This window comes from Anomaloglossus baeobatrachus, chromosome 11, assembly GCF_048569485.1.
Source record: "Anomaloglossus baeobatrachus isolate aAnoBae1 chromosome 11, aAnoBae1.hap1, whole genome shotgun sequence".
Lineage (NCBI taxonomy): Eukaryota > Metazoa > Chordata > Amphibia > Anura > Aromobatidae > Anomaloglossus > Anomaloglossus baeobatrachus.
Genome location: NC_134363.1, coordinates 23,562,653 through 23,584,672, shown reverse-complemented (window position 1 = coordinate 23,584,672; position 22,020 = coordinate 23,562,653). Strand labels below are relative to the sequence as shown.

General features: G+C 46.0%; 1 pseudogene; it reads left to right on the top strand.

Annotated features, from left to right (window-relative positions):
* Window positions 1–7,807: 7,807 nt before the first annotated feature.
* On the top strand, window positions 7,808–8,651 carry LOC142256789 (formyl peptide receptor 2-like; annotated as a pseudogene).
* Window positions 8,652–22,020: the final 13,369 nt, after the last annotated feature.

Sequence of the window (22,020 nt, the reverse complement as noted above, 5' to 3'; positions counted from 1 at the left end):
GCACAGGCATCATCTATGCTGAACGAGGGACCAGTGGCCCTGAGTGATGTTTATTAATGAAAGTTGATGCATGTGAGCAGAAATGATGACTCATTATCTAAAGAAGAGGACTTGGACTCTAGTGTCACCAGTTGGCATTACCTCTTAGAGCCTAAGGAGAAATGAGCACCTGACTTAAGGCCACTTTACATGCAACGACATTGCTAACGAGATATTAGCGTTAGCGACATTGTTGTGTGATACCTACGAGCGACCGCTAACGATTCGAATACTTACCAAAATCATTGATTGTTGACACGTCGTTCCTTTCCCAAATATCGTTGCTCGTTTGGTATGCAGGTTGTTTGTCATTCCTGAGGCAGCACACATCCCTATGTGTGGCACCCCAGGAACGACGAACAACAGCATTCCTGCGTCCTCCGGCAACTAGGTGGGAGTGACGGTACTGCGGCTGCTCTCTGCCCCTCCACTTCTATTGGTGGGCCACTGTGTGACGTCGTTGTGATGCCGCACAAACCTCCCCCTTAACGAAGAGTTTGTTTGCAGGCCACAGCGACGTTGTTAGGAAGGTAAGTGAGTGTGATACGTACAAGTGAGATTGTTCGCCACGGGCAGTGATTTTCCCATGACGAACGAATGACAGGGGTGGGTGCGATCGTATGCGACATCATAGCTATGTCGTTGCCTGTAAAGCAGCCTTAAATGAAGTGTACAGATGCCCAAAAACCAATCATGAATCAATAATCACCCTTCTTGACTAAAAAGTAAATTTTTATTGGATGTTTAAATTAATGCAAAAAGGGATAAAAACTTTTTTTCATGCAAAGTTACAGTAATGTTATGTACAGATCAAAAATTACAATTGTGAGAACAATCAGAGAAGTAGTAGCCCATGAAACAACACCAACCGGCACACAGAACAAGGTGTGTCCCATATGTATAAACTCAATAGTGATTAGTCCTGAAGCCATGGATATATAGAACTAATACATGAGTAATGCTACCAGAAAGCCACAAGAAGGTGCTGATGAGCTAGAGCATGTCCGAGACTGCTGCAGTCTTAGTAAATTTGGAATAAAATCTGTGTATTCAAGCTGGGACTCAATTGAACACGTGGATTTAAGACTCAGTACAGGGACACTACAGGGAAGCCAATTTCTACCTACAAATTAGGTGGAATTGTGCATTTTGATGAGTTATTGGAGTGAAAAGGGCCCAAGTACTGTTCTTGAACAGGGTGCTCTTCCTTCTGTGTCTGCCCATGTTATAAATCCTTGCTAAGGTGCTTTAGATGTGCTTTGTTTGGAGGTTGTCTGATATGGCTACAAAAAGGGGAGAGACCTGTCAATCACTTTCAGTTGCGCTGGGAGAACTAAAGCTTGAATCCCCATCCCACATCTTTCTTGGCTGCTTTTCAGCCACTAAACATGCAGCGATTGCCTACCAATCATGGTAAAACTGTAACAATGTTGGCTACTGGCATTACTGTAATTGACTGACCGCATCGCGCAATGGAATCTATATAAGACCCATTGATGCTATGCTTGGCCCATTGTACCCCGCAAATAATATGGGTAGAGCTGCTGGAGAAAAGATAGTGATTTTAAGCTTACAGTCCTTAGTAGTGCAAAACAAAAAAATCTATTTTGTTATCTAATAATATCACTCTCATCTGCATTAAGTGTAGGGCAAGCTGCTGGAGAAGGGATAGTGTATTAAAAGCCTGTAGGCTGGGATGTTAGCCTTAGGCTATGTGCGCACGTTGCGTAACTACATGCAGTTACGCTGCGCTACAAAGCATGCGTCCTGCGTCCCCTGCACAATCTATGGAGATTGTGCATGAGCCGTGCGCACGTGGCATATTAGAGCGCAGCGCTTCGGCTGCTGCCCGAAGCGCGCGTTCTAAGAAGTGACATGTCACTTCTTTCGTGCGCTTTGCCTGCAGCCCCTGCTCTGTCTATGGCAGGAGCTGCAGTAAGAGCGCATGGAATCGGCTTTTTTTTTTTCACTACGGACATTTTCTGCAGCGATTTAAAGCGCACGTGTGCTCTTCAGATCGCTGCAGAAATTTCTTCAGGGCCAGTATGCAACGTGCGCACATAGCCTTACAGACTGTACTGAAGCTAAGCCAAAAAAATTATTATATTCTATAATAATACCACTCTTATCTGCATTAAGTGTAAGGCAAGCTGCTGGAGAAAATATAGTGTATTAAAAGCCTGTAGGCTGGGATTTTAGCCTTACAGACTGTACTGAAGCTAAGCCAAAAAATGAATTATATTCTATAATAATACCGCTCTTATCTGCATTACGGGTAGGGCAAGCTGCTGGAGAAGGGATAGTGTAATAGAAGCCTGTACGCTGGGATTTTATCCTTACAGACTGTACTGAAGCTAAGCCAAAAAATGAATTATATTCTATAATAATACCGCTGTTATCTGCATTAAGTGTAGGGCAAGCTGCTGAAGAAGGGATAGTGTATTAAAAGCCTGTAGGCTGGGATTTTAGCCTTACAGACTGTACTGACGCTAAGCCAAAAAATGAATTATATTCTATAATAATACTGCTCTTATCTGCATTAAGTGTAGGGCAAGCTGCTGAAGAAGGGATAGTGTATTAAAAGCCTGTAGGCTGGGATTTTAGCCTTACAGACTGTACTGAAGCTAAGCCAAAAAATTAATTCAATTCTATAATAATACTGCTATCTTCTGCATTAAGTATAGGGCAAGCTGCTGGAGAAGGGATAGTGTATTAGAAGCCTGTAGGTTGGGATTTTAGCCTTACAGACTGTACTGCTGCTAAGCCAAAAATTTAATATTCATTCTTTGTCTATAATAATAACGCTCTTATCTGCATTTAGTATACTGCAAGTTGCTCAAGAAGGGATTGTGTATTAGTGGCCTGCAGACAGGGACTCTAGCCTTAAAGAGCTTGCTGCTATGTAAAAAAACAACCCTATTCTATTCCTAACAATACTGGCTTTAATTCTGCTATAAATAGAGCCTAACAAGTTCATGTGGAGCTCAGATCCTAGAAAAGTCATAAACATCAAAAGGACAGAATACATTCATGACACCTTGCAAGTAACTGTGTGGGTGAGGGCAAGGACGATGTTATGAGACACGTGCTTGTGTAAGGCAGGGACAGACACAGGAAAAAATAGTGATGGCTGGGGACCAAATAACGAAGGCTGCGCTACAAAGCATGCGTCCTGCGTCCCCTGCACAATCTATGGAGATTGTGCATGAGCCGTGCGCACGTGGCGTATTAGAGCGCAGCCCTTCGGCTGCTGCCCGAAGCGCGCGTTCTAAGAAGTGACATGTCACTTCTTTCGTGCGCTTTGCCTGCAGCCCCTGCTCTGTCTATGGCAGGAGCTGCAGTAAGAGCGCATGGAATCGGCTTTTTTTTTTTCACTACGGACATTTTCTGCAGCGATTTAAAGCGCACGTGTGCTCTTCAGATCGCTGCAGAAATTTCTTCAGGGCCAGTACGCAACGTGCGCACATAGCCTTACAGACTGTACTGAAGCTAAGCCAAAAAATTAATTATATTCTATAATAATACCACTCTTATCTGCATTAAGTGTAAGGCAAGCTGCTGGAGAAAATATAGTGTATTAAAAGCCTGTAGGCTGGGATTTTAGCCTTACAGACTGTACTGAAGCTAAGCCAAAAAATGAATTATATTCTATAATAATACCGCTCTTATCTGCATTACGGGTAGGGCAAGCTGCTGGAGAAGGGATAGTGTAATAGAAGCCTGTACGCTGGGATTTTAGCCTTACAGACTGTACTGAAGCTAAGCCAAAAAATGAATTATATTCTATAATAATACCGCTCTTATCTGCATTACGTGTAGGGCAAGCTGCTGGAGAAGGGATAGTGTATTAAAAGCCTGTAGGCTGGGATTTTAGCCTCACAGACTGTTCTGAAGCTAAGCCAAAAAATGAATTATATTCTATAATAATACCGCTCTTATCTGCATTAAGTGTAGGGCAAGCTGCTGAAGAAGGGATAGTGTATTAAAAGCCTGTAGGCTGGGATTTTAGCCTTACAGACTGTACTGACGCTAAGCCAAAAAATGAATTATATTCTATAATAATACCGCTCTTATCTGCATTAAGTGTAGGGCAAGCTGCTGAAGAAGGGATAGTGTATTAAAAGCATGTAGGCTGGGATTTTAGCCTTACAGACTGTACTGAAGCTAAGCCAAAAAATTAATTCAATTCTATAATAATACTGCTATCTTCTGCATTAAGTATAGGGCAAGCTGCTGGAGAAGGGATAGTGTATTAGAAGCCTGTAGGTTGGGATTTTAGCCTTACAGACTGTACTGCTGCTAAGCCAAAAATTTAATATTCATTCTTTGTCTATAATAATAACGCTCTTATGTGCATTTAGTATACTGCAAGTTGCTCAAGAAGGGATTGTGTATTAGTGGCCTGCAGACAGGGACTCTAGCCTTAAAGAGCTTGCTGCTATGTAAAAAAACAACCCTATTCTATTCCTCTGCTATAAATAGAACCTAACAAGTTCATGTGGAGCTCAGATCCTAGAAAAGTCATAAACATCAAAAGGACAGAATACATTCATGACACCTTGCAAGTAACTGTGTGTGTGAGGGCATGGACGATGTTATGAGACACGTGCTTGTGTAAGGCAGGGACAGACACAGGAAAAAATAGTGATGGCTGGGACCAAATAATGAAGGTTTGCCAGCGATATCAGGTCGCGGAGAGACACAGTGTCCACAAGCCCAAAAGGCAACATGTCCAGGGCAAGCAGTCTAGAAATGTGCCTGTTTAGTGTTTGTACATATATGTGGGTGGCTGAGTATTTCTGCTTGCATTCTAGTACCTGGGGTAGAGACAGATGGATACTGCACTGGGACAAAGAAGTGGACCAGTTTGCTTTTGGTGTTTATGAATGTGCAAAGACAGTTTTAGGATCAAAAGCATCCAGACCTGGATACTGAACAGGGAATTGACCAGCACATAGCACACGGAAGGCGGCAGTGGGGTCACCCACAGACAATAATTGTGGATCAGGTGTTCTGCCAACCTAGTCGGGTGTTTGGATGACATGTGCCTGAGCATGTTGGTAGTGGTCAGGCTAGTAGTGGTCTGAATCCCCTACTGAGCTTGGTATGGCACAGGTTAAAAACAACCATTTTCTCATTTTCTGCACTCTCTGTAGAAAAGCACTAAACTGGGAAATACCTAACCCTTGGCCTGGGATCTTGCCATGTGTTGTTGCTCTGGAGTTGTCTGCCTTCTTCCTCTATCTAGCCCCCTCACATTCTCTTGCTGCCTTTTTCAGTGCTGAGGATATCTCCCCCTCTTAGCTGCTGTTCTCACTTTGCATGCTACCTCTCTATCTTGGGAGATTGACTTCATCATCCACCACCTCGTCTTCCACACTCTTTTCATCCTCATGACTTCTAAAGATCACTTAACTTTTTGCCAACTGTGTCGTATCATCAGCCACCTCTTGAGACAGAACTTGTTGTTCATCACATCATCTTCTTCTGACTGTAAGTGCTCAAATATTTGGGTATAACCTCACACATCTCTTTACATGCCTCTTGAAATGTGCACGTTGAGAGGCCATAAGACACCATAAATGGAAAGGTAATGAGCTATCTAGAGAGTCCAAGTGTGAGGTTACTTGTCTCCTTCAACTTACCATGGTGGGAGGAAGGAGGATCAGGCTGAGGATTATGTGGTCCACAGTGTTGACTAGTCAAACTGGATCATGTGGAACACAGGTTAGTGCTGGTAAACAGACTAGAAACATTATCTGGCATTCAGTACACAACCTGCTCGCACTGTTCTGGCTTCAACAGTGGTGTCCTGCAAAGAGAGGGTGGTATTATTAGATGATAGAGTAGATTTTATAGGTATCAACAACATGGTCTGTAAGGCTAGAAACCCTGCCTACAGTCCTGTAATACACTAAGGGGTACTTTGAACGTTGCGACATCGCTACTGCAATATCATCGGGGTCAAATCGAAAGTGACGCACATCCGGCGCCGATAACGACGTTGCAACGTGTAAAGCCTAGATGCACCGATAAACGATCGCAAAAGCGTCATAAATCGGTGATCTGTGTAGCGTCAGTCACTTTCATAATGTTGTTACGATAATGTTCCTCGCTCCTGCGGCAGCACACATCGCTGTGTTTGAAGCCGCAGGAGCGAGGAACATCTCCTTACTTGCCTCCATCGGCAATGCGGAACAAAGGAGGTGGGTGGGATGTTATGTCCCGCTCATCTCCGCCCCTCCACTTCTATTGGCCGCCTGCCAAGTGAAGTCGCTGTGATGCCGCACGACCCGCCCCCTTGGGAAGAAGGCGGGTCGCCGGCCAGAGCAACGTCGCATGGGCAGGTAAGTGTGTGTGAAGCTGCAGTAGCAATAATGAGCGCTACGGCAGCTATCACAAGATATCACATGTGCGATGGCGGCGGGTACTATCACGCTTGGCATTGCTAGCATCGGCTAGCAATGTCGTAGCGTGCAAAGTACCCCTAATTCTTCTCAAGAAGCTCACCCTACACTAAATGCAGAATAAGAGTGGTTTAAGTAGGAAATAGAATAGCTTTAAATTAGCCCTGAGAAGGACTGTTGATTTAGTGTTGACCAGCAGGTACTGTTACCCTATAACACACTGTCCCTTCCACAGTCGAATCTCTCCCTGCACTATCTCAGGGTACAGTGTAGCAACCATGTCATCTCTGGGTCTTAAGGGGGTGTTACACGCAGTAATATCGCTAGCAATATCGCTGGTGAAAGCACCTGCCCCCGTCGTTTGTGCGTTCCGTGGCGCACAATATCATTAGGAGCCGTCACACTATACTTACCTGCCTAGCGACGTCGCTGTTGCCGGCGAACTGCCTCGTTTCTAAGGGGGTGGTTCATGCGGCGTCACAGCGGTGTCACTAAGCGGCCACCCAATAGAAGCGGAGGGGCGAAGATGAGCGGCCGTAACATACCGCCCACCTCCTTGCTTCCGCATTGCCGGCGGCCACAGGTAAGCTGCAGTTCGTCATTCCCGAGGTGTCACACGTAGTGATGTGTGCTGCCTCGGAAATGACGAACAACCTGCATGCTCAACAATCAACGTTTTTTTTAAAAGGAACGACGTGTCAATGATGGACGATAAGGTGAGTATTTTCCATCGTATTTTCCATCGGTAACGGTCGTTCCTTGCTGTCACACGCAACGACGTCACTAACGATGCTGGATGTGTGTCATGGAATCCATGACCCCAGCGATATATCGTTAAATACGTCGTTGCGTGTAACAGGGCCTTTATAAAGACCCGATGATGCAGTGCGGCCAACCAGTCACAGTAATGCAAGTAGTCAAGATTGCTACGGCATTACCATTCCTGCATGTTTACTGGCTGATAAAAAGCCGGGAAACATGTTGGACAGGGACTGGAGCATGGTGTCTGGGCACCAAAATGCTCAGTTGAGTACCAAGCACGTACAGCCTTCACTACTTATAACCCTTCATACATTTTCTCACTAGAATTGTAAAAGGTTCCTAGGATTTTTTCGGCCAAATAAAATCAAAAGAAACAATGAGCCCTGTGACCTCCTGTTCTAGAATGGGAGATTATGATGGTGTAACCTCTAGCTCCACAGTTTGATCCCACTTTGTTGTCAGCCATCGTTTTCCATGTAGTCACCTGTATACAAGGCAGAAATTTATGTAACTATAAATTCTTCATTTCCCTAATGTCTACCTAATCCTGTCTTCTTAAGTCATCTGATGAATATGATAATGATTATAGTATACAGAAGATGTCAATGACACTATTCAGCATTGTTTTTGCTCTCGGGATTATCGGTAATGGATTGGTCATCTGGATTGCCGGATTCAGGATGAAGAAGACAGTCAGTGCCGTGTGGTTCCTCCACCTGGCCATCGCGGACTTTCTGTGCTGCGCGTCTCTGCCTCTGAGAATTGTTGAGTGGACAACATATGGGTCACACGTCCTGCATCCTGCATATTGCATATGGAAAATTTTTCTCTTTAATATAAACATGACCTCCAGTGTTCTCCTCCTGACGGCCATGAGTATTGACCGCTGGGTGTCCGTCATGTGGCCATTCTGGGCAAAAGTCCATAGAACCTGTAATGTGGTGAGAATCTCTGCAGCGATCATCTGGGGGCTGAGCCTCATTGTAACTGGTTTAGTGTTTTACTTATATAAATACCATATATATGAGCTAAATGAATGGTGTGTATCTCGTAACAGGAGAAATTTTGGGAAAAATTTAAAACAGATTCTTCAACTTTTCAGATTAGTGATAATGTGTGTGATCCCTTTCCTCATCCTCGTCACCTCTTATGTCACCATTTTCTACAAGATTAGAAAAAGTAAGAGATCCCAGAGATCTCAGAGATCCTCCAGGATCATCACCGCTGTTATATCGTGTTTCTTCATCTGCTGGTTTCCATATTACATCCTCCCACTGATACCCCAGTATTATGTAGATGACCTTACATTCTATCATTTCCACCCTGGCTTGTCTCAACAGCTGCATGAACCCAATCATTTATGTATTTATGGGACCGGGTTTCCGACAAGGTTTCCTCAGATCCGTCCCCGCCAGGGTAGAAAGAGCCTTAAGTGAACATTAGAGTTGAGCGCGGTTCGTGGTTCGTGGTTCTCCAGTTCTAGGCTCGAGTGATTTTGGGGCATGTTCTAGATCGAACTAGAACTCGAGCTTTTTGCAAAAGCTCGATAGTTCTAGAAACGTTCGAGAACGGTTCTAGCAGCCAAAAAACAGCTAAATCATAGCTGGCTTTCCGCTGTAATAGTGTAAGTCACTCTGTGAATCAAACTATTATCACATTTCAGTGTATAGTGTGCGTGAACAGCGCCTTCAGATCACTGCTGTTACTATAATGGCGATCGCCATTTTTTTTTTTTTTTTTCTTGTCTTCCTTCCCTAAGCGCGCGCGTCTTGTGGGGCGGGCCAGCATGTCAGCCAATCACAGACACACACACAGCTAAGTGGACTTTGAGCCAGAGAAGCAACGGCCTGTGTGATAGGATCTGCATGTCACATGTCCCTGCATTATAAAATAGGACATTTTCTTCACGGACGCCATTATCTGCCTTCTGCGTCTTGGGTGTCAGACATCACTGTCGCAGCTCCGTCATCCTGAGTCCTATAGCCGATACAGCTGTATGCGCTGCATACACAGCGTTAGACAGCATAGGGAGAGCACTTTATAGCAGTCCTTTTAAGGGCTCAAACCGGCAGGGTCAGAGTTAAGGTGACAGGTCCTGAAAACAGCGCCAGCGTCTGTGCAGCCAAGGTCAGGGATTTCCTCCCTGCATTTCACCATTAGGAGGGAATAGAAAGGCAGGCTTCCATTCCTCTACCCAGAGCACCACAATCCTGCCACTGTACCCTCTTGTCCTCTGCACACTCCAACTCATTCTAACTAAGCCATTATACTAGCAAACACTCAGTGTACCTAGTGGCATCCTATACGTGGCTATTGGACTTTGCTATAGTCCCACTAGTGCAAAGACATTAGCAGAGCACATCTGCCTGCATTGCACACTCCAACTAATTATAACGAAGCCATTATACTAGCAAACACTCAGTGTACCTAGTGGCATCCTATACGTGGCTATTGGACTTTGCTATAGTCCCACTAGTGCAAAGACATTAGCAGAGCACATCTGCCTGCATTGCACACTCCAACTAATTATAACGAAGCCATTATACTAGCAAACACTCAGTGTACCTAGTGGCATCCTATCTGTGGCTATTGGACTTTGCTATAGTCCCACTAGTGCCAAGACATTTGCAGAGCGCATCTGCCTGCGTTGCACACTCCAACTCATTATAACTAAGCCATTATACTAGCAAACACTCAGTGTACCTAGTGGCATCCTATACGTGGCTATTGGACTTTGCTTTAGTCCCACTAGTGCCAAGACATTTGCAGAACGCATCTGCCTGCGTTGCACACTCCAACTAATTATAACTAAGCCATTATACTAGCAAACACTTAGTGTACCTAGTGGCATCCTATACGTGGCTATTGGACTTTGCTTTAGTCCCACTAGTGCCAAGACATTTGCAGAACGCATCTGCCTGCGTTGCACACTCCAACTAATTATAACTAAGCCATTATACTAGCACACACTCAGTGTACCTAGTGGCATCCTATACGTGGCCATTGGACTTTGCTATAGTCCCACTAGTGCCAAGACATTTGCAGAGCGCATCTGCCTGCGTTGCACACTCCAACTAATTATAACTAAGCCATTATACTAGCACACACTCAGTGTACCTAGTGGCATCCTATACGTGGCTATTGGACTTTGCTATAGTCCCACTAGTGCCAAGACATTTGCAGAGCGCATCTGCCTGCGTTGCACACTCCAACTAATTATAACTAAGCCATTATACTAGCAAACACTTAGTGTACCTAGTGGCATCCTATACGTGGCTATTGGACTTTGCTATAGTCCCACTAGTGCCAAGACATTTGCAGAGCGAATCTGCCTGCGTTGCACACTCCAACTAATTATAACTAAGCCATTATACTAGCACACACTCAGTGTACCTAGTGGCATCCTATACGTGGCTATTGGACTTTGCTATAGTCCCACTAGTGCCAAGACATTTGCAGCACGTCTGCCTGCGTTGCACACTCCAACTAATTATAACTAAGCCATTATACTAGCACACACTCAGTGTACCTAGTGGCATCCTATACGTGGCTATTGGACTTTGCTATAGTCCCACTAGTGCCAAGACATTTGCAGAGCGCATCTGCCTGCGTTGCACACTCCAACTAATTATAACTAAGCCATTATACTAGCACACACTCAGTGTACCTAGTGGCATCCTATACGTGGCTATTGGACTTTGCTATAGTCCCACTAGTGCCAAGACATTTGCAGCACGTCTGCCTGCGTTGCACACTCCAACTAATTATAACTAAGCCATTATACTAGCACACACTCAGTGTACCTAGTGGCATCCTATACGTGGCTATTGGACTTTGCTATAGTCCCACTAGTGCCAAGACATTTGCAGCACGTCTGCCTGCGTTGCACACTCCAACTAATTATAACTAAGCCATTATACTAGCACACACTCAGTGTACCTAGTGGCATCCTATACGTGGCTATTGGACTTTGCTATAGTCCCATTAGTGCCAAGACATTTGCAGCACGTCTGCCTGCGTTGCACACTCCAACTAATTATAACTAAGCCATTATACTAGCACACACTCAGTGTACCTAGTGGCATCCTATACGTGGCTATTGGACTTTGCTATAGTCCCACTAGTGCCAAGACATTTGCAGCACGTCTGCCTGCGTTGCACACTCCAACTAATTATAACTAAGCCATTATACTAGCACACACTCAGTGAACCTAGTGGCATCCTATACGTGGCTATTGGACTTTGCTATAGTCCCACTAGTGCCAAGACATTTGCAGCACGTCTGCCTGCGTTGCACACTCCAACTAATTATAACTAAGCCATTATACTAGCACACACTCAGTGTACCTAGTGGCATCCTATACGTGGCTATTGGACTTTGCTATAGTCCTACTAGTGCCAAGACATTTGCAGAGCGCATCTGCCTGCGTTGCACACTCCAACTAATTATAACTAAGCCATTATACTAGCACACACTCAGTGAACCTAGTGGCATCCTATACGTGGCTATTGGACTTTGCTATAGTCCCACTAGTGCCAAGACATTTGCAGCACGTCTGCCTGCGTTGCACACTCCAACTAATTATAACTAAGCCATTATACTAGCACAAACTCAGTGTACCTAGTGGCATCCTATACGTGGCTATTGGACTTTGCTATAGTCCCACTAGTGCCAAGACATTTGCAGCACGTCTGCCTGCGTTGCACACTCCAACTAATTATAACTAAGCCATTATACTAGCACACACTCAGTGTACCTAGTGGCATCCTATACGTGGCTATTGGACTTTGCTATAGTCCCACTAGTGCCAAGACATTTGCAGCACGTCTGCCTGCGTTGCACACTCCAACTAATTATAACTAAGCCATTATACTAGCACACACTCAGTGTACCTAGTGGCATCCTATACGTGGCTATTGGACTTTGCTATAGTCCCACTAGTGCCAAGACATTTGCAGCACGTCTGCCTGCGTTGCACACTCCAACTAATTATAACTAAGCCATTATACTAGCACACACTCAGTGTACCTAGTGGCATCCTATACGTGGCTATTGGACTTTGCTATAGTCCCACTAGTGCCAAGACATTTGCAGCACGTCTGCCTGCGTTGCACACTCCAACTAATTATAACTAAGCCATTATACTAGCACACACTCAGTGTACCTAGTGGCATCCTATACGTGGCTATTGGACTTTGCTATAGTCCCACTAGTGCCAAGACATTTGCAGCACGTCTGCCTGCGTTGCACACTCCAACTAATTATAACTAAGCCATTATACTAGCACACACTCAGTGAACCTAGTGGCATCCTATACGTGGCTATTGGACTTTGCTATAGTCCCACTAGTGCCAAGACATTTGCAGCACGTCTGCCTGCGTTGCACACTCCAACTAATTATAACTAAGCCATTATACTAGCACACACTCAGTGTACCTAGTGGCATCCTATACGTGGCTATTGGACTTTGCTATAGTCCCACTAGTGCCAAGACATTTGCAGCACGTCTGCCTGCGTTGCACACTCCAACTAATTATAACTAAGCCATTATACTAGCACACACTCTGTGTACCTAGTGGCATCCTATACGTGGCTATTGGACTTTGCTATAGTCCCACTAGTGCCAAGACATTTGCAGCACGTCTGCCTGCGTTGCACACTCCAACTAATTATAACTAAGCCATTATACTAGCACACACTCAGTGTACCTAGTGGCATCCTATACGTGGCTATTGGACTTTGCTATAGTCCTACTAGTGCCAAGACATTTGCAGAGCGCATCTGCCTGCGTTGCACACTCCAACTAATTATAACTAAGCCATTATACTAGCACACACTCAGTGAACCTAGTGGCATCCTATACGTGGCTATTGGACTTTGCTATAGTCCCATTAGTGCCAAGACATTTGCAGCACGTCTGCCTGCGTTGCACACTCCAACTAATTATAACTAAGCCATTATACTACTAGCACACACTCAGTGTACCTAGTGGCATCCTATACGTGGCTATTGGACTTTGCTATAGTCCCACTAGTGCCCAAGACATTTGCAGCACGTCTGCCTGCGTTGCGCACACTCCAACTAATTATAACTAAGCCATTATACTAGCACACACTCAGTGAACTAGTGGCATCCTATACGTGGCTATTGGACTTTGCTATAGTCCCACTAGTGCCAAGACATTTGCAGCACGTCTGCCTGCGTTGCAACACTCCAACTAATTATAACTAAGCATTATACTAGCACACACTCAGTGTACCTAGTGGCATCCTATACGTGGCTATTGGACTTTGCTATAGTCCTACTAGTGCCAAGACATTTGCAGAGCGCATCTGCCTGCGTTGCACACTCCAACTAATTATAACTAAGCCATTATACTAGCACACACTCAGTGAACCTAGTGGCATCCTATACGTGGCTATTGGACTTTGCTATAGTCCCACTAGTGCCAAGACATTTGCAGCACGTCTGCCTGCGTTGCACACTCCAACTAATTATAACTAAGCCATTATACTAGCACACACTCAGTGTACCTAGTGGCATCCTATACGTGGCTATTGGACTTTGCTATAGTCCCACTAGTGCCAAGACATTTGCAGCACGTCTGCCTGCGTTGCACACTCCAACTAATTATAACTAAGCCATTATACTAGCACACACTCAGTGTACCTAGTGGCATCCTATACGTGGCTATTGGACTTTGCTATAGTCCCACTAGTGCCAAGACATCTTGCAGCACGTCTGCCTGCGTTGCACACTCCAACTAATTATAACTAAGCCCATTATACTAGCACACACTCAGTGTACCTAGTGGCATCCTATACGTGGCTATTGGACTTTGCTATAGTCCCACTAGTGCCAAGACATTTGCAGCACGTCTGCCTGCGTTGCACACTCCAACTAATTATAACTAAGCCATTATACTAGCACACACTCAGTGTACCTAGTGGCATCCTATACGTGGCTATTGGACTTTGCTATAGTCCCACTAGTGCCAAGACATTTGCAGCACGTCTGCCTGCGTTGCACACTCCAAGTAATTATAACTAAGCCATTATACTAGCACACACTCAGTGTACCTAGTGGCATCCTATACGTGGCTATTGGACTTTGCTATAGTCCCACTAGTGCCAAGACATTTGCAGCACGTCTGCCTGCGTTGCACACTCCAACTAATTATAACTAAGCCATTATACTAGCACACACTCAGTGTACCTAGTGGCATCCTATACGTGGCTATTGGACTTTGCTATAGTCCCACTAGTGCCAAGACATTTGCAGCACGTCTGCCTGCGTTGCACACTCCAACTAATTATAACTAAGCCATTATACTAGCACACACTCAGTGAACCTAGTGGCATCCTATACGTGGCTATTGGACTTTGCTATAGTCCCACTAGTGCCAAGACATTTGCAGCACGTCTGCCTGCGTTGCACACTCCAACTAATTATAACTAAGCCATTATACTAGCACACACTCAGTGTACCTAGTGGCATCCTATACGTGGCTATTGGACTTTGCTATAGTCCTACTAGTGCCAAGACATTTGCAGAGCGCATCTGCCTGCGTTGCACACTCCAACTAATTATAACTAAGCCATTATACTAGCACACACTCAGTGAACCTAGTGGCATCCTATACGTGGCTATTGGACTTTGCTATAGTCCCACTAGTGCCAAGACATTTGCAGCACGTCTGCCTGCGTTGCACACTCCAACTAATTATAACTAAGCCATTATACTAGCACACACTCAGTGTACCTAGTGGCATCCTATACGTGGCTATTGGACTTTGCTATAGTCCCACTAGTGCCAAGACATTTGCAGCACGTCTGCCTGCGTTGCACACTCCAACTAATTATAACTAAGCCATTATACTAGCACACACTCTGTGTACCTAGTGGCATCCTATACGTGGCTATTGGACTTTGCTATAGTCCCACTAGTGCCAAGACATTTGCAGCACGTCTGCCTGCGTTGCACACTCCAACTAATTATAACTAAGCCATTATACTAGCACACACTCAGTGAACCTAGTGGCATCCTATACGTGGCTATTGGACTTTGCTATAGTCCCACTAGTGCCAAGACATTTGCAGCACGTCTGCCTGCGTTGCACACTCCAACTAATTATAACTAAGCCATTATACTAGCACACACTCAGTGTACCTAAGTGGCATCCTATACGTGGCGAATGGACTTTGCTATAGTCCCACTAGTGCCAAGACATTTGCAGCACGTCTGCCTGCGTTGCACACTCCAACTAATTATAACTAAGCCATTATACTAGCACACACTCAGTGTACCTAGTGGCATCCTATACGTGGCTATTGGACTTTGCTATAGTCCCACTAGTGCCAAGACATTTGCAGCACGTCTGCCTGCGTTGCACACTCCAACTAATTATAACTAAGCCATTATACTAGCACACACTCAGTGTACCTAGTGGCATCCTATACGTGGCTATTGGACTTTGCTATAGTCCCACTAGTGCCAAGACATTTGCAGCACGTCTGCCTGCGTTGCACACTCCAACTAATTATAACTAAGCCATTATACTAGCACACACTCAGTGTACCTAGTGGCATCCTATACGTGGCTATTGGACTTTGCTATAGTCCTACTAGTGCCAAGACATTTGCAGAGCGCATCTGCCTGCGTTGCACACTCCAACTAATTATAACTAAGCCATTATACTAGCACACACTCAGTGAACCTAGTGGCATCCTATACGTGGCTATTGGACTTTGCTATAGTCCCACTAGTGCCAAGACATTTGCAGCACGTCTGCCTGCGTTGCACACGTCCAACTAATTATAACTAAGCCATTATACTAGCACACACTCAGTGTACCTAGTGGCATCCTATACGTGGCTATTGGACTTTGCTATAGTCCCACTAGTGCCAAGACATTTGCAGCACGTCTGCCTGCGTTGCACACTCCAACTAATTATAACTAAGCCATTATACTAGCACAACTCAGTGTACCTAGTGGCATCCTATACGTGGCTATTGGACTTTGCTATAGTCCTACTAGTGCCAAGACATTTGCAGAGCGCATCTGCCTGCGTTGCACACTCCAACTAATTATAACTAAGCCATTATACTAGCACACACTCAGTGAACCTAGTGGCATCCTATACGTGGCTATTGGACTTTGCTATAGTCCCACTAGTGCCAAGACATTTGCAGCACGTCTGCCTGCGTTGCACACTCCAACTAATTATAACTAAGCCATTATACTAGCACACACTCAGTGTACCTAGTGGCATCCTATACGTGGCTATTGGACTTTGCTATCCTACTAGTGCCAAGACATTTGCAGAGCGCATCTGCCTGCGTTGCACACTCCAACTAATTATAACTAAGCCATTATACTAGCACACACTCAGTGAACCTAGTGGCATCCTATACGTGGCTATTGGACTTTGCTATAGTCCCACTAGTGCCAAGACATTTGCAGCACGTCTGCCTGCGTTGCACACTCCAACGAATTATAACTAAGTTACATTGTCAGGGATATTTATTCTTTATTATTCTGCTGTTAATAAAGCTAGACCACCACTGCAATCTTCACCACCTCTCAATTTTTACTACCACATTTTCAGTCCACAATCTTGTCGCAATCACAACATGAGTGGCAAAATGACAGATGCTGGTGGAAAGGGGAAGAGGCGTGGTGGAAAAGGCAAAAAAAGGTTTTGTCAGTGGGGAAGGTGCCAAAGCTCCATTATCATCTGCTGAAGATAGACCATCTACTAGCAAAAGTAAGATGTCTACTACTTATTGTGGACAATCCGATGTGCTCCCTTTTTTACGGACACGAACAAGAGGAACAAAGGTAGATGATGGGCAAAAAAGGAAAATGCTTGAATAGATCTCAAGTGGTCCAACAAGTGCCCTCCCAGCCACTTCAAGTACCGCATCCAAAAAACACCATTCCTCTGAGTTGTCATCCCAATCACACTTGATTTCTCCCAGCTCTGAAGTCTCCATCAGCCCTGCACAGTATGGTGGAACTGAGATGGCTGAGTCTGCAGAGCTGTTCAGTCACACTATAGCCTGGGAATCAGAGGTCTGCTCCCAAGCTACAGTGAGTACAGAACAGGAAATGGTCTGCAGTGATGCCCAGAACCTTTGTGACTCAGATTCAGGCCGTGAGGACCAAGTTTCTGAGCATAATGTTGACCCTTTGTCACAAACTGTAACACCTGTGGTTATAGACAATGAGGAACATACTGATGAAGATGAGACGCAGATACCCGATTGGGATGACAACTTAAATATTCGGTCAGGGCAAGAAGAGGCTCGGTCTGAGGGGGAGGGGAGTGCGAACACAACAATTGATGATGACGTTCTAGATCCCACCTACTGTCAACCCCCAGTCAGGCACTCGAGGAGGTCAACAGAGGCGGTGGAGGAGGATGCAACCGACGACGAAGTTACCTTGCGCCTTCCTGGACAGAGTCGGAGCACTGGTAGCACGTCTACAACTGCATCCTCAGCCACCACTCTGCCTATGAGCATTATTCGGGGTGGATCAACAGGTCGCATGGCCTCTAAGCCTTGCCTAGCCTGGGCCTTTTTTCACATCGAAAAGATCGCCCAACTCATGTGATATGTAACATTTGTCATGATTCTGTTAGTAGAGGTCAAAACCTCAGCAGTTTGACAACTTCTTCCATGAATCGTCACATGAATAAATATCATAAGTCCCGGTGGGAAGCTCACCGTGCTGCAATGCCGGCTAGCGGAGCGAACCATCCACCGCCCGCCCCTTCCAGTGCATCCGCGCGCTCTTCATCTTCTAGGACTGTGGGGACAGCTGTCACACCTGTTTTTCCACGCAAAACTTCCACCACTGTAACCGCAACAGGCAGTTTGCTTGTAAGGTCGTCAGTTGGTTTGGAAGGGGAAACAAGTGAGTGTGTACAGCTCTCTCAGACATCGATAGCACCAACGTTGGATGAAGGCAACATCATGTCTCCGCCTGCACTTTCCTCACAAACCTGCATTTTTCCAGGGACACCCTACTCAACACCGTCTACACACAGCAGCCAGATCTCTGTCCCTCAGATGTGGTCAAATAAAAGGCCACTTCCTCCGACCCATGACAAAGCTAAGAGGTTGACTCTATCCCTCTGTAAGCTGTTGGCTACCGAAATGCTGCCTTTCCGCCTAGTGGACACACAGGATTTTAGAGACCTTATGTCTGTCGCTGTGCCCCAGTACCAGATGCCTAGTCGCCACTACTTCTCTAAGAAAGGTGTGCCCGCGCTACACCAGCATGTCGCACACAACATCACCGCTTCCTTGAGAAACTCTGTGTGTGAACGGGTGCATTTCACCACCGATACTTGGACCAGTAAGCATGGACAGGGACGTTACATGTCGCTCACTGGGCACTGGGGTAACTATGGTGATAGATGGTGAAGGGTCTGCTGCACAAGTCTTGCCGTCCCCACGACTTGTGTGTCAATCCTCTGTCTGTCCAAGTTCCGCCACAGCTTCTGCATCCTCCACCTCATCTGGGTCCTCCACCTCCGCCCCAAGCCTGCCTGGTCAGGCCACCAGCGTTCTCACTGCGCAGAAGGAATCACGCACGCCTCATTACTATGCTGGCAGCCGAGCGCAACGGCATCAGGCGGTCTTTAGCTTGACATGTCTTGGTAATAAGAGTCACACAGCTGAGGAGTTGTGGTCAGCTCTGCGGTCCGAGTTTAATAAATGGTTGTCTCCACTCAACCTGCAGCCTGGTAAGGCCGTGTGCGACAATGCTGCAAACCTGGGTGCGGCCCTTCGCCTGGGCAAGGTGACACACGTACCTTGTATGGCTCACGTGTTGAACCTTGTCGTGCAGCAATTTTTAACACACTATCCCGGCCTAGATGGCCTTCTGAACAGGGCACGAAAACTGTCTGCTCACTTCCGGCGTTCAAGCTCCGCAGCTGAGCGACTTGCATCGCTACAGAAGTCTTTCGGCCTGCGGTTCATCGCCTGAAATGCGATGTGGCGACACGCTGGAATTCAACTCTCCACATGTTACAGCGACTGTGGCAGCACCGCAGAGCCCTGGTGCAATACGTCATGACGTATAGCCTGGGCCAACGAGATGCAGAGGTAGGGCAGTTCACCCTGATGGAGTGGTCTCAGATCAAGGACCTATGCACCCTTCTGCACAGTTTCGACATGGCGACGAATATGTTTAGCTCTGACAATGCCATTATCAGCATGACGATTCCAGTCATTTACATGCTGGAGCACACGCTAAACACTATTCGGAGTCAGGGGTGGGACAACATGAAGGGGAGGAACTACAGGAGGATTCATATGCGCAAGGGACAACAACATCACAAGGTCCAGACGTTCATCATCACCAACGCAGCAGGCATGGGACCATGGGGAACAGGGATCGACAAGGGCGCATAGTAGCAGGCGAAATGTTGAGCAAGGTGCAGGAGAACATGAAGAAATGGAGGACGAACTGTCCATGGACATGGAAGACTCAGCGGATGAGGGAGACCTTGGTCAAATTTCAGTTGAAAGAGGTTGGGGGGAGATGTCAGAGGAAGAAAGAACGGGTAGCACCTCTATGCCACAAACACAGCGTGGACTTGGTCCGCATGGCTGCGCAAGACACATGAGTGCCTTTTTGTTGCACTACCTCCAACATGACAGTCGTATTGTCAAAATTAGAAGTGATGATGACTACTGGATTGCCACACTATTAGATCCCCGGTACAAGTCCAAATTTTGTGACATAATTCCAGCCATAGAAAGGGACGCACGTATGCAGGAGTATCAGCAGAAGCTGTTACTCGATCTTAGCTCGGCTTTTCCACCAAACAACCGTGCAGGTGCAGGGAGGGAATCTCCCAGTTGTAACTTGACAAACATGGGACGGTCTCGTCATCTTCACCAGTCTACCCGTACCAGTAGGACCGTATCTGGTGCCGGTAACAGCAATTTTATGGAATCTTTTCATAATTTTTTTAGACCCTCTTTTGCAAGGCCACCAGAGACAACAAGTCTGACACATACTCAACGGCTGGAGAGGATGATACAGGAGTATCTCCAAATGAACATCGATGCCATGACTGTGCAACTGGAGCCTTGCTCCTTTTGGGCTTCAAACATAGAAAAATGGCCAGAGCTCTCCAGTTACGCCTTGGAGATTTTGTCGTGTCCAGCTGCCAGCGTTGTCTCTGAACGTGTATTCAGTGCTGCTGGGTGTGTGCTGACAGATAAGCGCACGCGTCTGTCCAGTGACAATGTGGACAGACTGACGTTCATCAAAATGAACAAGTCATGGATCCAGAAGGAATTTACTACCCCTGTGTCATCCTGGGGAGAGTAAATGCTTGTGAATTTGGAATGTGCTTGATGCAAATCAAAACATCCTGTTTGCAACTAGGGCCCAAGTGCTGCCACTGATGGGGTGGGTGTCTGTGTGGCCCAATTTTTGGAAAAAAGGGAGACTCCGCTTGGAGTAACCCTTGCTTACATTGTTTTTAAAAGAAGCCAAGATGAACAAGTCATGGGTCAGCAAAGACTTTGCTACCTACCCCGGTGTCATCCTGGGGACGGTTAATTATGGGGTATTTTTGAATGTGATTGATGCAAATGTAGCTGTGAAGTGTACAACTAGGGCCCAAGTGCTGCCACTGATGGGGTGGGTGTCTGTGTGGCCCAATTTTTGGAAAAAAAGGGAGACTCCGCTTGGAGTAACCCTTGCTTGATGTGTTTTTAAAAGAAGCCAAGATGAACAGAGCTGGGATCAGCAAAGACTTTGCTACCTACCCCGGTGTCATCCTGGGGACGGATAAGAATGGCGTATTTTTGAATGTGCTTGATGCAAATCAAAACATCCTGTTTGCAACTAGGGCCCAAGTGCTGCCACTGATGGGGTGGGTGTCTGTGTGGCCCAATTTTTGGAAAAAAGGGAGACTCCGCTTGGAGTAACCCTTGCTTGATGGGTTTTTAAAAGAAGCCAAGATGAACAGAGCTGGGATCAGGAAAGACTTTGCTACCTACCCCGGTGTCATCCTGGGGACGGATAAGAATGGCGTATTTTTGAATGTGCTTGATGCAAATCAAAACATCCTGTTTGCAACTAGGGCCCAAGTGCTGCCACTGATGGGGTGGTTGTCTGTGTGGCCCAATTTTTGGAAAAAAGGGAGACTCCGCTTGGAGTAACCCTTGCTTGATGTGTTTTAAAAGAAGCCAAGATGAACAGAGCTGGGATCAGCAAAGACTTTGCTACCTACCCCGGTGTCATCCTGGGGACGGATAAGAATGGCGTATTTTTGAATGTGCTTGATGCAAATCAAAACATCCTGTTTGCAACTAGGGCCCAAGTGCTGCCACTGATGGGGTGGGTGTCTGTGTGGCCCAATTTTTGGAAAAAAGGGAGACTCCGCTTGGAGTAACCCTTGCTTGATGGGTTTTTAAAAGAAGCCAAGATGAACAGAGCTGGGATCAGGAAAGACTTTGCTACCTACCCCGGTGTCATCCTGGGGACGGATAAGAATGGCGTATTTTTGAATGTGCTTGATGCAAATCAAAACATCCTGTTTGCAACTAGGGCCCAAGTGCTGCCACTGATGGGGTGGGTGTCTGTGTGGCCCAATTTTTGGAAAAAAAGGGAGACTCCGCTTGGAGTAACCCTTGCTTGATGTGTTTTTAAAAGAAGCCAAGATGAACAGAGCTGGGATCAGGAAATACTTTGCTACCTACCCCGGTGTCATCCTGGGGACGGATAAGAATGGCGTATTTTTGAATGTGCTTGATGCAAATCAAAACATCCTGTTT